The sequence below is a fragment of the Pezoporus wallicus genome, unplaced genomic scaffold, assembly GCF_028554395.1.
Source record: "Pezoporus wallicus isolate ANWC-B61680 ecotype Strahan unplaced genomic scaffold, APGP_CSIRO_Pwel_v1 contig_6732, whole genome shotgun sequence".
NCBI classification, from domain to species: Eukaryota; Metazoa; Chordata; class Aves; order Psittaciformes; family Psittacidae; genus Pezoporus; species Pezoporus wallicus.
Window position 1 is genome coordinate 1,263,670 of NW_026638638.1, and position 11,990 is coordinate 1,275,659.

At 46.3% G+C, this 11,990-nt stretch overlaps 1 long non-coding RNA gene across 1 annotated transcript in view; it reads left to right on the forward strand.

Annotated features, from left to right (window-relative positions):
- LOC130600426 (uncharacterized) overlaps positions 1-11,099 on the forward strand; it is a 100,809-nt gene extending 89,710 nt beyond the window's left edge. Inside the window, exon 3 of the long non-coding RNA XR_008972453.1 lies at positions 10,998-11,099. This is a non-coding gene — a long non-coding RNA (uncharacterized LOC130600426). The remainder of the gene's footprint in view (positions 1-10,997) is intronic.
- The last annotated feature ends 891 nt before the right edge of the window (positions 11,100-11,990 follow it).

Genomic DNA, 11,990 nt, shown 5'->3' on the forward strand with positions numbered 1-11,990 from the left:
TGATTCTTTCTGCAGAGGCTTCTACAGCCTATCCACACAAATTATATTCTGTTGGCTCCTGCTGCTTCTCATTCTTTCCTTCAATATCTGGCCTATATTCTCATGACTCTGGGTCATTCCCTCAGGGCTGGAACAGAAAGCTTCCACACTTGGGCGTTTTTGTTTCCTGTCCTCTTGCCCTGGGCTCAGCTGTAAAAGTTATTTTCTTCCTTCTTAGCAGCTGGTGCAGTGCTGTGTTTCAGGTTTAGTGTGAGAACAATGCTGATAACACACCAATGGTTTAGTTGCTAAGTAATGCTTACCCTGATCAAGGACTTTTTCAGTCTCATGCTCTGCCAGTGAGGAGGGGCACAGGAAGCCAGGAGAAAGCAGAGACAGGACACGTGACACAAACTTGCCAGAGGAGTATTCCATACCACAGCACGTCATGCCCAGTATATAAACTGGGGGGAGTTACCTGGAAGGCCCAGATAGCTGTTCAGGTCAGGCTGGGTATCGGTCAGTGGGTGGTGAGAAATTGTATTATGCGTCAGTTGTGTTTATTGGTTTTTTCCTTTCCCTTTTTAGTTTTATATTCTCTCCCCATGTTATTATATTTATAATGATAATAATGTTAGTGGTAGTAGTAGCAGTAGCAGTAGTAGTAGTATACTGTACTTTAGTTATTAGACTGTTCGTATATTAACTTGTGGGATTTATATTCTTTGGATTCTAATCCCCATCCTGCCCAGAGGAGTGAGGTGAGTGAACAGCTGCATGGTGCTGAGTTACCAGATGGGCTTAAACCACACCACCTCCAGTGCCTTTCACTGTGCTATTTTTAAGGTTCTGTGATGGCTTTGAATCCTACTTCCCATCTGCATCACTGCCTATCAGGTGTGTAAAGAAGCTGCAGTCATTCAAGATGTAGAGGTTTCAGCCTGAAATGCAGCTCACGTGCTCCCTCATTTGTTCTGATGCCTCTTTTGGTCTGATCTCTCCCACAGTCCCCAGGGTACGCTGTAGGGTTCTCTCTATCAATGTGGGGTACACCATTAAGTTCTCTCTACAAGGGTGCCAGCAGAAGCTATCAGGGCTAAGCTCACCTGGGCAAACTCCTCTCTGCAAAGCAGACCTAATGAAAGAGTTCTCTTTAGGGTGTGAGTGTGTGTGGCTTTGCTTCTTGGTACAAGATTGCGTGCTCCATGGATCACCTTTCAGGATGATGCTTGAGAATATTTCATTGCCATCAAGTTTTCCAAAAGAAGGAAAAAAAAAAAAGTATATTAAGAAGTTAAGCCCAGGTTTAACACATGCAAGGGCACTAACCTGTAACTTCAGTCAAGAGGCACAAAGTGGCAAATTCAGTCGATGTAAATAGGTTGTCCAGAGAGGCGGTAGACTCCCCAACTCTGAAAACATTCAAGGTCATGTTGGACAGGGCTCTGAGCAACCTGATCTGGTTGAAGGTGTCCTTGGTCACTGCAGGGGGTCTGGACTAGGTGACCTTTAGAGGTCCCTTCCAACCCAAACCGTTTCATGCTTCATATCCTGCAACTAATGTTTTGGACTGAAAGCCATATAGGCGGAAGACCACCGCTGTCTGGTCTCAGGAGCTGCTGCGCATCTGTGTATCCAGCGCCTGTGCCTGTTACAGTAGTAACCTAAAGTGGTACCTAATCACTTCTCCAGGACACAGAGCATAGATAGGAATGGACCATTTAATGTCATGTGCATGTGCTGCTGATGTGGACAACAGAACTACAGGATGGCTATGGAAGTTTTACTACCTTGAATAAGAGCAACAAAGATAACAACCACATATGTTCCTGCCCTGAAACATGTAACAGGAAGAGGACTGTGAGCAGCAAGTATCTCTCAGTAACGTAGGTCTGAGCGTGCAGGAGGCAGAGTTGTAATCACACTCGATTCATGGGCAGTGCTCTTGGAGGTAGGGGGATACCTTCTGAAGCCATTGCAGTTACACTATGGCAAACATGCTGCTGTGTGGGGCTTCATCACCAGCACTGCTTGTACCTAGATTCAGAAGGAAGGTCTTTCAGAATGGCTAGTAAATACTCAAAACCCAAATGAAGTGCAAACCTGGGGAGCCAGATTGTTACTGTTTTGCCACTTGCAGAGCAGCACATGACAGATATATGCAGATGAGCTGGGTGACCAGGACAATTATTCTGCTTTTAGATTGGAATTTGTCTTTTGGGTGTGACAGTGATGAATTAAGCACGTCTGTAGAATTTTCACACCCCAACTGTTTCAAAGCTTGTAGTGGGGTGGGGACTCCTGTTATGTGGTTATCTGGTCAGATGCCTTGAAGGAATTAGGACTGAAAGAGCCACATACTGTGGTGGTACTTGGGGTTTGTGGTGTGATTTTTATCTCAGCATTGTCATGATTACTTTTTAAAGGTAAACTTTTGCTACCACTGTGTTGTCAGTATAACAAAGGGGAACTTTATCCAACAGAAACAGCCTTCAAAGCTGTGATGTCTTCTTTCAGATAAATCAAGTGTTGTGCTGAAAACTGCAAGGACCAGTGAAGCAGCACAAGCCTGGCTTGAACTTCCAGAAACACTGAAGAACCTGAGTACACACATGCCACTGGTTGTTCCCAGCTGACTTACACTGCTTTTGAAAATCCCATCTCGCAAGCGTTTTCAGGCCAGGCTTTGCTGGTGCTATCAGTGGTTATCTGGAGCTAGGCTTAGACAGCTCAGGCCTTGGAGGATTTAGAGGAGAACAAACAATGAAATCACAGCTTCCTCAGATATGAAACTAAGGGTCCTCTGTTTTGTGCCTGTCATTCAGAATCTCACAGGTTACTGCCTTGGGAACAGACTGCTTTGTAGATGTAGGGCAAAGCTGCAGAAGTCGGTACTCCCCCTGCAGACCAGAGATTACTTGCTCTGTCACCCTCAAGGCTTGGTCCTGACACAGTCCCCTTTCCGGTACCAGAACAAAGACAACCAAAGCTGAGCACACTGCTGTGTTTTGTCACTCCTTCGGCTCCCGTGGAAAGGGACTGATGAAGGATTTGTTTCCCCTTTGGCAGGTGTCGTGGTTTAAACCCTAGCCAGACAGCTTGTTCACTCACTTCCAGTGAGTGGTGCCGGGCTGGAAGCAATCGAGGCACCCCCGGGGGCTCTCCCCTTCCCTGGTCCCGGAAGGATGGGGAGGAGAATTGAAAGAGTGCAACTCCCACGGGTTGAGATGAGAACAGTCCAGCAACCAATGTACAACACAAATCACCACCGCTACCACCAACGACAACAATGATAAGAGAAAATAACAAGGAAAGAGAATACAATACCAGCCGCCGAGAAATGAGTCCGACCCAGAAGACCCCGTGTCCTTCCAGGTAACTCCCAGTTACCTCTCCAGGCATGACGTGCTGTGGTATGGAATACCTCTTTGGCTAGTTTGGGTCAGGTGTCCTGTCTCTGCTTCCTCCCGGCCTTCCCTCCTCCCTGGCAGAGCATGAGACTCATGAAGTCCTTGGTCAGGGTAAACATTACTGAGCAACAACTGAAAACATCGGTATTATCAGCACTGTTCCCAGGCTGAAAGTCAAAACAGCGCTGCACCAGCTACCAAGAAGGAGAAAAACTGACTGCTACTGCTGAACCCAGGACAGCAGGAGATGCTCGGGGAGCTGCCTTCCAGCCTGAGCTCACCTAGGATCAGCAGTAGGGCAGGGAGCAGGTGGTGCAGTGGTTCCTGGGCAATGAAACCCGTGGCTGAAAGTGCTTAGCGTCCCACCGGTGACCCGCCACACCTGCTCCGTGTGTGCCTCTGCTAGCGGAGCCCCTGGAACAACGTGAACACCCATCCCAGGAGGGTGTTGAGTAGGGCCCAGCCGAGGGATAAGCACGGCACAGCCCTCCGGTTGTGGTCGGGTAGTGCCCCGGCACAAGCAGCCCCCGCGGGGCTCACTGCTGGGGCTGCTTCGGCAGCGCCGCCCGCGCCGCCGCGGAGAGGCCGCATGGGGGCGCTGCCGGCCCGTGAGCCGCCACCCGGCCCAGCTCCGGAGCTGCCCCAGCGGCTCCGGGCCGGTAGAGCCGCGCGGGGCTGCGAGTTCCGCCGCGGAGAGGGGAAGGGCGGCTGCAGCAAACCCCGGTGGCTCCTCCCCAGCCCGGCTGCGCTGCTGGGACTGCTTTTAGGTGGCAGACTGTGGTCTTGTCACCCTGACCTCAGCCCAGCGTAGCTCGTGCGTTGCAGCGCGGCCATCCCAGGGTCGCGCAGGGGCACTCCCTGGCTGCTGACCCTTATGAAGGTCTGGCTCCTCTCTGCGGTGTTCTAGAATCCCATGCGATTCCGTCCACATACACATGGCTTTATGTTTAAAATGTTTGGGCTTCTCATCAGGAGAAAATTGTGAAACCTGCACAATGGAGACCAGCACACTGTTTCCTTCTGCAGTGCCTGCGCTTGGAGTGACAGAGCAGGTTTCTTAGGACTCATGGGATTTTGAACGCGTCAGAGCTGAGAATGGTATTCTGTTTAGGCATTGGAACGTTGTTCATCTGTGCTCGCTAATTTGACGAGAAAGAACAAGCTGTGAGAACAATCCTTGCAGCAGGCCAGCAATGACCAAGAGTCAAAGGAGTTTGAATAGAGGTCATTTTTTCTTCATGTCACTGTGTTCCATTCTATTTGTTAGCAGCCCCTCCTCAGGCGACTGGGTGCAGATTGCTGCTTCCAGCCAAAGCCCAGGCTGGCTCATTAGTAAAACTCTGATTACCCACATCCAGAGCAGAGAAGCTTCAGGTTGGAAGGTCTCTCCATACTCCATGATCAGTAACAACTTACTAAATCTGGTTATGCTGACAAACTTGCTGAAATCAGAGCAGTTAATTGAAAAAATAAAACATACATTTATGATCAGCGCAGCTTGTGTGGCTTTACATGGTCTGGAAACATCAATCATGTGAAACATGTTAAAGGAAGTAAGTGGCACTGACCTGCATGTGTTAAGTTGGAAAAGAGGACAAAATTCTCATATGAGGCCACACATTTCATCATATTCCCAAGAGAATGAAGAAGAGGATCATACTAATACCTTATCCTAGTGTTGATGTGAAGTTCAGGACACAAAAGAAATTCAGAGTAAGCTGAGCTCCATAACAGCAACTCTGAGTTCTGGATCCTGGCCAGAAACTGTTCCCAGAAGCCACACAGAGATTCCAGCAATCAAAGGCATCATCTTCTCCAACCTGCTTGGCAGACCCAGCATCTGTAGCACAAGCAGAACATTTAAATGGTGGTGCCCAGGGCAGTTCTGGGCAGGGGGCTGCCCTGCCTGTGTGGAGGAAATACTCAGACCCTGTGTAAGCCATTGGTGTGAACAGTGCGTTTGGTTGTCCGCTGGACTGTCATCCTTCAGGAAGCGTGGTTTGGCTGGAAACCCCTGTAGCACCCAAAGGCTGTTTCATCCCAGCACAAGCAGCTGAATGTGCTGTGCCAGAGGGACAGATTAAGGGATCGTTGATGCAGGCAGACTTGAAGATATTGTAGTGAAGAGCAAAGGAGGACAGCCATACCTCCAGAGAGGCTGAAGAAACTCCCCAGAGGCCAGACAGAACTCATCAGTTTGCTGCCACTCAGAAAGCCACTGAGTTAACCAATATTAAGCCTGGGAGCAAATACCTGCCTGCAGGAATGCAGGAGACAGGATGGGAGTTGCTATTCAGATGTGTTTGCTATTCATCCCAGACTACTTTTAATCCAGTGAAGCGTAGCTTAAAAGCTTTTGGTGTTCTTCAGGAGCTCACTGTAAGGGAAACATCTAGGCATTCCTCTCACAGCCAGCTTGGGTGCCGTCACCATGCAAAAGGAGTTTGCAGTAAAAATTAGAATGAGCAAAAAGTAGAAATCAGATGTCTGTATTCTGCAAAGACATAAGTGATTGAAATGACTATTCTAAAACATTACTTTAACCACATTGATCACATTACAGATCACCATAGATATTCTGGTGAATTGGCCTTTGTAATGTAAAGACTCCAGGTTTCTTCAGTGAAGTTCCTAGCTTGGGAAGAAGTTGCACAACTTCTTAATTGCTGAGCCTGGACCTTGAAGATATGACATTCTTCCTCATTTTGAGGGTCTTCCACAGCTACATATTACCATGTCAAATCAGTTTGCTTTTCAGGGACTTCACTCTGAGAGAGCAACCAGAAGAAACTGCAGTGCATGCAAGTTACGAAAGTTAATAGGGCCAAGACACAGCACTAGTAGTGAAAGTGCTGGGCTCTGCAGGTGCCCAGCTCCCATCTTGGTTATCTGTCCTGTGTCTTTGGTGCACACTATACAGTTCAGGATGAATGTATTCAAACTAGACTTTAATTGGATCACAGAACAAGCCTGAATGTGGGAAGTATCTAGTCCCATTCAGCAAGCTCTGCTGTAACTGATACACCCTTGTTCTCAGCATAAACCCTCACTAAGCTCTACTCAAGTCTAAACTGTTCCCAGCTACTAGTAAATTGGCCCAGGCAGATGTACAGGCATCATATAGGAATGTGCAGCTCCCTACTTGCCCATGACTGACTTTTGGTAAACTTAAAAGAAAAGGCATTTCGCGTTTGGTCTCTTTGATCTCAGCTCTGTGGTTGCTGGTCATTAAAAGTGAATGTTTGCTCTGGGAGCTTTTGGTGTCCTAGCCAAAGTGCCTCTTCACTTTTGGGTCTGTAGCCTAATGCAATTCTGACCAAGCCACAGCAATGCACAGCCATATCCAGAGAAGTCAAGCAGCTTGCTGGAGTCTGCTGCAGTGTAGTGAAGCTGGGGAAATAGAGTCATCCGTATTGTTTGGATAGATACAGAATCCTGGATTTTCTGTGTCTTCAGCTTAGTCAGCTGAGTCACAAAGACGTTAACCCAAAGAAGTCCTCAACCTGCAGATTTTTGTAGTTTATGACAATCTTTTAGAATAGCATTACCATTTGCTTTTTCTATTGTTCCATTCCTCACTAAGCACCCACTGTTGAATACATACCTGGGAGGCAAGATTCTTGACCTGTTCTCACCTGGGGGAGCCAGCCCTTATAATTACACCCTCATGAATTGCTTGGATGGCTATCAGGAAAGGTGAAAGTTGGTGTTTCTCTGCTTTCACTGTATTGATACTGCTGCTAAACATTAATGTTACATTAGTGTCTGGGGCTAATCATATCACTGTCCCAAGCCAATCTTTGGAATTCCTCAGGAATCCACTTCAGTCTGGAAGATGCCTTGGTTTGCTGCCAGGACAGGAATGGAGCTAAGTTTCATTAGATATCCCTGGAAAATATGGTTTGATAGAACTCAGTTTTCTTTCCACAGATCTTTAGATGTTTATAGAAAGCGGTTCATTCTGTTGTTTCAGGTGACCACAGAAAAGTCACACACATATGTCCTCTCTTTAATTCAAAATCAACTCTTCTGGCTGCTTGCCCTGTTTGATTGCTGCAATTCTTTATCCCTGTCCATCTAGCATACTGCATCAGCAACAGAGGCAAGGTGTGGCCATGGGAAAGCCATTAGCAATGAAGCTGTGTTTGGTACATTCCATAGAGATCAGCGTCACAGCTGATGCTTGTTTTTGTTAGCTGAACTATCCTCCCTTTGATGAAAGTGTCCTTTCAGGTGCTGCTGTGTATCTCTTCAAAGGTGCTTTTGGATGTGATTATATTCCAGTTGGTTATTCCCAGATCTTTTTAAAGACCTTTTTCTGTGTTGAGACTGTCGTGGTTTAAAACCAGTCAGGCAGCTCGTTCACTCACTCCGCCCCCTTCTTTCCCTCCTTCTTTCCTTCCCTCCCCCCCCTCCCCTCCCCGGTCCGGAGGGGTGGGGAGGAGAATCAAAAAAATGTAACTCCCACGGGTTGAGATAAGAACAGTCCAGTAACTAAGGGTGTAACACAAACCACTGCTGCTACCACCAATAATAATGATGATAAGGGAAATAAGGGAAGAGAATATGATACCATCTGCCGAAACGAGTCCGACCCACATGAGAGCCCCATGTCCTTCCGGGTAACTCCCAGTTAATTCTCCAGGCATGACGTGCTGTGGTATGGAATACCTCTTTGGCTAGTTCGGGTCAGGTGTCCTGTCTCTGCTTCCTCCTGGCGTCGCCTCCTCCCTGGCAGAGCATGAGCCTCACAAAGTCCTTGGGCAGAGTAAGCAAGACTTAGCAACAACTAAAAACATCAGTGTTATCAGCTCTACTCCCAGGCTGAAAGTCAAAACACAATGCTGCACCAGCTACTAAGAAGGAGAAAAAAATGGCTGCTGCTGCTAAACCCAGGACAGTATCCACCCCTTATTCCATACCATTCACGTCATGCTTAGATCCCACATTTTCAATATACCATCGCTCTTACATATATGTATACATACACATACACACACACAGAGAAAGAGATCATTTCTTAGTGCATGGACCAATCCCTATAATGCTGCCGAGTCCATTCGGTCCATGATGTTAGGTTCCATCTCTTGTAAAGTCTTTCAGGGCAGGAAAGGCTGTGTGCAGTGTTGGATTGTTGCCTGCTGATGCTGATCGTTCCTTTACTGCAGAACTCGTCTGGTTCTATCAAAGTTCATTCTCTGTTGGAACGATGGTTGGGGGGAAGTCAGGGCCAGTCACTGGTGACCTGGAGACATCTAGTTGATGGGCTATAAAAGTATTACACAGCAGGCAACAGCATACGATTGAGTTCATTGGCTGTTTTCCCCTAAAATCAAATCCCCTTGAGGTATACATCGAACTTCCCCATCTTCCCGCATTACCCACCAAGTATATCCAGGTCCCTGAGCAAAAGCAATCCCACGAGTGGGTTTGCCTTTACCTGAAGCAGGAATAACCCAGGCCGTCTTCCCCAGCAAATTCGTCATGTGCATCATAGGAACTTTGTCCCCCTCTACAGTATGTAAAAGTTCTGACTAGGCTGGGCCAGCCCTGTTGCAGATCCTCTGGTGTTGACCAACCAGGTGGCCTTTGGTGTGTATCCCAATGCTTGAATGTTCCCCCACCATTGCTCTCAGTGTAGTTTTTAACAGCCCATTGTACCATTCGATTTTCCCAGAGGCTGGTGCGTGGTAGGGGATGTGATATACCCACTCAATGCCATGCTCTTTGGCCCAAATATCTATAAGGTTATTCTGGAAATGAGTCCCATTGTCTGACTCAGTTCTCTCTGGGGTGCCACGTGGCCACAAAATCTGTTTCTCAAGGCCCAGGATAGTGTTCCGGGCAGTGGCGTGGGGCACAGCGTATGTTTCCAGCCACCCGGTGGTTGCTTCCACCATGGTAAGCACATGATTCTTGCCTTGGCGGGTTGGTAGCAGTGTGATATAATCAGTCTGCCAGGCCTCCCCATATTTATACTTCAACCATCGTCCTCCATACCAAAGAGGCTTTAACCGCTTGGCTTGTTTAATTGCAGCACATGTTTCACACTCATGAATAACCTGGGCAATAGTGTCCATTGTTAAGTCCACCCCTCGGTCACGGGCCCATCTATATGTTACATCTCTGCCCTGATGGCCTGAAGTGTCACGGGACCACCGGGCCAAAAATAATTCACCTTTATGTTGCAAATCTAAGTCCATCTGAGCCACTTCAATCTTAGCCGCTTTATCCTCTTGTTGGTTGTTCTGGTGTTCCTCAGTGGCCCGACTCTTGGGTACATGGGCATCTACATGACGTACCTTCACCACCAGGTTCTGCACCCGGGCAGCGATATCTTGCCACAGTGCAGCAGCCCAGATGGGTTTACCTCTGCTTTGCCTGTTGCTCTGCTTCCATTGCTTCAACCAGCCCCACATGGCAAGACCCATGGATTTTTAAGCACTATTTGTTTTGTTGGTGTTCACAGTATGAGGGAAGCATACAAATGTATTACTTCTTATGCTAGGGGTCTTACTGCACATGCAATCAACAACACAGGATTCTTTATTTTTCAAGTCATTGATTCATATTATATTGATATAGGCATTTAGCTCTGCAGGCTGTTGGTTTCTTTCCTTCTCTGCTAGATAAGAAAAAAGCTGCAGCAAAAACCCCAAGTAAGCCAGTCATGCAACTTCTCATTGGGTTGCTGTGGTTACAGTACATGTTTTAGTGACATCAGGGAGGGCTCTGTAATGCTTGCGTGATGGATTGCTTTGGTGCCTCTTTTGCTTGAAGAAAAAAAAAGGAGTTGAAGGGGAAAAAATTAATTTGGCCATTTGCATCTTTCCTTCTAGTTACGTTTTCATAACTAGGTGATGAGTGTTAGTGGTTTACAGAGGAGCAAGTGGTGATTTTGTTATTAGCTTTATATAATACAGCTACAAATTATTCTAGTTGATATGGAAACATAACTAGTTTTCCACTGTGAAACAAACATTTCACTGTTTCCAAGCTTTGAAAACTCCCTCCGATATCACCTTTTGTCTGTCTAGGTTTTCTTGCTGTTTTCAAGGCTATTTGAGTTTTTTTAAGTTCTTGCATTTCACTTGTAATGCAGAACAGCTGATCATCCTTGTTTACCTGGACTCAAAGTCCACAGGGTTTCAAAAAGTGACAGGATAAATCCATGGAAGAGGAATCCCTCAGATACAAAGACATCAGCCTTTGAAGTTCCTGAGCTGCTGGTGAGGGAGGGCTGGGACAGTATTCTAGGAAGGATTCATAGCATACTTTCTTTGATTTTATTCTCTTTCCTGACATCTGCTTTTGGTCACTGTTGGAAAGCGAACAATGTTTGAAGTGCATCATTTGTCTGACCTGCTATAGGCACAGTTATATTCTTAGGTTCTCATTGTTGCTGACAATGATAGCAAATTGTAATTTGGTTTGATAAATAGCGTCAAACCCTAAGAAGTACAATATCCTGCATATTGTTTGAAGCTCATAGGATTGTAATGCAATTTGGGTAGGCTTATTGCTTTATAGGAAAAAGGTACTACTTTGGGGTAATTGTTTAGGTCAATAAATGCATGTTCTCTAACTGAGCTGCTATTTCCATTGCAGACCAAGCAGTTCACCCATGTAAGAGTCTTCTGTAGCACAGCCTCCATGATGGAAAAAGTCAGATGTGCTCAGTACAGGCAAAGGAAACAAGCAGCCTTGAAACAAAAGTCACAGAACTCTGGGAGCAGCCTGCACAACTGTGTTAAAAGCGAGCAATGTCTTGCCTCCCAACAGGTTAACTGGTTACATCCAAGTCAAGCAAGGGCCATTCCTGAGTTCACAGAGGTTAGGGCTGTTTGGCTTTAAAAAGGAAACTCTCTGGAGGCATCTTATTAGTACATATAAATAACTGATGAGGGACTGTGAGGAGGACAGAGCCAGACTTTTCTTAGTGGCAGCCTGTGACAGGAGAAGATACAATATAAGAAATTCCATTTAAATATAAGAAAACTTTCTTACTGAGTGTAGTCAAACACTGGCATGGCAGCTGACCCAGCTGTGAGCAATGGTGGTCAACTAGACAATCTACAGAAGTGCCTTTCCACCTCAACCTTCCCATGATTCTCCATGCCTTTGTTCAAGGTAGTCTGAACTGTGGCATTCTCACATTTCCTGTAATGTCTGTGGGTAAATTTGAGATCTCATCCTGACTCACCCTTTCCAACAGAAATACCAAAGGGGAGAAGCTTTCCGCTTCACCACCTAGGAATTCAGAGATTATAATCACCATCTGTATAGCTGCTGCAGTGTCTTTTAGCATCACTCCTACCTTCTTTTCTGTCTTGAGTCATGCTTGCAGACACTGTAAAGCAAGTACTAGTTTATTAGTACCCATTTGTATTGTACTCTCCTTGATTTTTGTAAGTAATAATATTACCACATATTAAAAAAAAAGAGTTACTGCTGCTGTGTTGTCCTACTACAGAACTGAGTGTCGTCTGGTATTCCCTCAGCCAGTGAGTTAACAGTGACCATCTTATTTTGTGCCTTTGGAATGAAGAAACAGAAGCTCACCATGAAAAAAAAATATGCTAGAGATTTCATTTTGCAACA